The sequence below is a fragment of the Phragmites australis genome, chromosome 9 (assembly GCF_958298935.1).
Source record: "Phragmites australis chromosome 9, lpPhrAust1.1, whole genome shotgun sequence".
In the NCBI taxonomy this organism is placed as follows: domain Eukaryota; kingdom Viridiplantae; phylum Streptophyta; class Magnoliopsida; order Poales; family Poaceae; genus Phragmites; species Phragmites australis.
In genome coordinates this window covers 21,642,034-21,646,159 of record NC_084929.1, presented here as the reverse complement: position 1 = coordinate 21,646,159, position 4,126 = coordinate 21,642,034, and the positions used below count along the sequence as shown (strand labels likewise).

The 4,126-nt window shown below is 45.6% G+C and overlaps 1 long non-coding RNA gene across 1 annotated transcript; it reads left to right on the top strand.

Annotated features, from left to right (window-relative positions):
- The first annotated feature begins 2,940 nt into the window (after positions 1 to 2,940).
- Positions 2,941 to 3,698, top strand: LOC133929779 (uncharacterized). The gene is made up of 3 exons (XR_009911654.1): positions 2,941 to 3,081; positions 3,211 to 3,304; positions 3,422 to 3,698. It is a non-coding gene; the product is annotated as an uncharacterized LOC133929779 (long non-coding RNA).
- The last annotated feature ends 428 nt before the right edge of the window (positions 3,699 to 4,126 follow it).

The following is a 4,126-nucleotide window of genomic DNA, read 5'->3' as shown; positions in this document are numbered from 1 at the left end:
GTGAGATATGGCAAATTATATATGTATTATTTGAGGTAGATTAACATTTGTGTATCAAGTATTTACTCAATGGACTTTGGTGCACTTATATATGTAGATTTTTATTTAGTTAGATTTATGTGTATTAATTACATCTTAATAGTTTAGGGTGGAATTTGCAGCATTGAGATGTCATTGAGCCATAGAGTGCCTAGGCTGATAGACAACAAATACTATCCCACCGTCAAAGATTATGATGCCATGGTACCTCCCGCTATTCCCATTCCAAACTGCGAATGTGGAGTGCCCGTCAAGGTTAAAGATTCGAGGAATCCTTTGATGGCTGCGCGTGCTTACTACACTTGTGCGGACAATCATGTAAGTACATATTAGCCTTTTATAGTAATAATGAAACTATATGGTTGTTGATTTATTTTTCATAATTTGATAGGACAACATGAGATGCTTCTTTTTCAATGAATTGATGGCCCAGAGATGTATGACCTAAGAATCCGTCTATTCCCGTATTGGTGTCATCACACAACTTCGTACCGTCTATTCAAGCGTTGGGTGCCGCCTCCACCTAACCCACCAAAAATGACAGAGCAGGAAAAGGAGGAAGCTAGTGCTAGGCGTGTGAGTAACCCCCCCCCCCTTTGCCATTGTGGTGTCCGTGCACACCTGTAGCATCTGCCTCTGGGTTTGACATATACTCCTTTCTTCCCTTGCTCGAGACGGGACCATGTAAGTTGTGAAACGTGTGAATCGTAATGATGATTTGGTACTATTTGTATGCTAATGTGGACATGGTTGCAGGATGGTTGGGCTGTTTGCAACTTCGAAGAGTTCATATATGGTCCAAAGTCGTATTGGTCGAAGGAGGAACAAGTGGTAGAATACATGTCATATAACAAGATGCCTTACGACGAGAATCCACCGATAAAGTGTCAGTGTGGGATCCCAGCTCGGAAGGGCATAGTGCCATCTAAGGTTGGACATGGATACTTTTGTGGTAACGTGGTCGGCGATGACTGGGTGAGTAACCGAATTGTAGAACCATTTGTGTAGGTTATTTGTAAGTCTAACTTGTAGAAACTATGTTGCAGGAGGCACGGTGGTGCAATTAGGAGATTTTTGAAGGTCGGCGTGAACTATTGGAGCGTATACGCAGGCTTGAACCTTTAGCCAAGAAGAGGAGAATTAAAAATATTAAGAATGAGATAAGGAGTAGGTATAATGTGCCATCTCCATCGTGGGATGCTTTGAGCCAGATTATTAGGGAGGAGAAATTAGGTATGGAGGAGGCATTGCAGTGATGGAGGAAGAATTATGACAAGTACCCAATGCTGTGTAATGGGAAGGAGCAACAGGGGACGAAAAGAGATGGCCAAAAACTAAAGTTCAAGTCACACAAGGAGGCTATAGATTGGTATGATAGGAGACACAAATATCAAGAGGAAGCAGCTAAAGAGGTGCAACTAGAGACGATGAAGGGTCTTGTTACTAATTTGCTCGTAGTTGTATCCGAAGATGATGATGAGGTGCTAGTTGACGGCAACTAGGACTAGCATGTAGGTGCTATTAGATTAAACTTCCAGTCAATTATGATGTGTTATGTGTTTCATCATGCTTGATGTGTTATTTGAATTCGTGTAACTTAATGGTGAAACTTGATTTATTATTAACGAACCATTTATTTGCGCTCGAATGCAACAATGTGAACTATGAGCCTTGCAATTTTCCTTTTGTATGAGCCTTGCTATTTCCTTTTTATGAGCCTTGCCATCTTTGTATGTTGTTGTCCGCAATTCTATTTGCTAGCTTGCATATGTGTCCGAATAAGTGCCTACTTTAGGTAGCACTGGTCACAGTGCCACAGATTATGGTGCCAGGATCCTTATCCGAGCCTAGAACCTTATGCGCAGAAGGGACATGTGGTGTCATGCCGATGGGAAACAACGCCACATGTAATGGCGCTGTGTTAACACAATACGGTGCCTTGAGTCATGGCGCCGTACATACCCATCATGATGCCACGATCCTCATCTTCCCACAAGGTTTGAGCCTAGAGCCTGGTATCGGTACCATTATATGTGGCACCGTTGTTATAATATTTGACGCCATGGGGATTGACGCCATACCATAAAGGTACAGTGCAACTAGTAATGATGTCGTGTCCTATTTTCTAGAAGACTGAAAAAAGACCACCCAGCCGCGAAGCTTATCCAGGGGAGTGGGTGTTGAAATGGGCAGCTCCAACTCACCTATTTCCTTCGCCCTCTCCTGTTTGTTCAGGTTCTGGGAATATTGATCTTCTTCCTTTAGCTCTGACTTGTGAGGAGGCGTATTCCCATCATCATTGATGTCCACAGCAATGACTGGTGCATGGATCTCAGCCATCTCAAGTGTGTAATTTGTTAGCCTTAGCCGAATCCTTGCTCTGTACTTAAAAAATGTAAGGTTTTGGTTGTTGCTCACAGTAAGAAAAGAAAAGAAAAGAAAAGAAAATGTAAGCTCTTAGCAAGCGCAGCACGGAGAAAGTATACAGTGAAGTTGCCGACGAAAAAAGGGCCAAAGCAGAGCTGTACCAACCAACCAGTATAGACCAGAGTTTCAGAGAACATATTCCTCGGCCCCAAAACGACTGTAGCCAGGCTATATGGTAGCTTTTGTTTGGTCCAGCCACAAGGGAAGAAGAGATCGACACGGCGGTCGCCGCACGCCGACAGCCCAACGATCGTTCTGGCCGGCGTTCATATGCACGCTGTCAAAAGACAACAGAATCGTCTACCAGCTAGCTAACTCGGCATCAATCTAATTCATGCACATGCACATGCCCGCACCTTCTGCCAGCAGTTCTGCGTGAGCCTAGAAGACGGCAGAGAAGCAACGCGATTTCTCCCGTCCAAGGAGCATATATTCCTTGGTCGCTGACGTGCCTATAAAAGGAGGCCTCTCACTCCATTAAGGCAGCAGCTGGGTTGCACAGTGCGCGTTCATCCCATCCCACAAGGCGCACGTACGTATATAATCCGTTGGTAGATCCCAAGCTGAATCCATCAATGGAGAACAATGGCAGCAGCAACCCACAGCCGCCGCCAGGTGATGACTGGACGATCTCCATCGCATCGTATTCCATCAATGCAAGAGAGCCCAAGAACTAATTTCTCGTTCTCGTTCTCCTTGCTAATGTATATAATACGGATCTGTCTTGGTCGATCTCTCTGCCAGGCTACCCGACGGCTGGTTCGGAGGGCGCGGCAGGCGGCACGAAGAAGAAGGCGACGACGACCAAGCGGGGAGAGGCCAGCTTTATCGAAGGATGGTACGTAGAAACACGCCTAATCGATCCTTTTCTTGTCGCGACTAATAATGCAGTTCGACTGACTAATTTGCCCACGTACGTGATAAATGTACGTGTACGTGTTCGTCGTCTCCACAGCATCGCCGCGATCTGCTGCTGCTGGCTCTGCGAGATCTGCTGCGACTGATCGATCAGGAGGCTGCAGGAAATGATGATGACTCATCAAAGATGGATATATATGTGCGTCGAGCCGCCTGTTTAGTTTGGTCAATATATATCAGAATAATAACTTGAGGATGAGTTTGTGATGAGGTCAACGAGTTTGTTAGATTGCTGTATTACTTTGTTTTCTGTAACATTTTTTCCTACCACGAATACGTCGTGAAATACAGCTACATTAATTTGTTTCAGCAAACATCGCCGGCCGTGCCATACTGTATGGTTGTTATTCCGTTATTAGAATCAGTTTGACGTCCCCCCGGCGGCAACATTTATCTGTGTAATACACTAATATACTGTTGTCTACTTATCATCGATCCATTGTTACGATGAGAGACCGATGTCTCACGCTCGCGTTCCCTCGGGGCAGCCCTCCGCTAGGGTTTCCATCCTCACCATCCACGTTTTATAGTGATGCAGCACCTCTGTCCTGCTGCGCACCGGGATCTAACCTGTATGCGGCGCGTCCTTCTCTCCTAGCGCAAGGCATGTGCACAGGATCGGCAGCAGGGCGGCTAAGAGATGGCCATCTATTTTCTCAACACGATGGGGGCATGTTCTTTAGGGCCCATCGCCATGACTCTCCTTGGATGCTCAGGCTTTTTTTCTTGCTCTGTATACTCG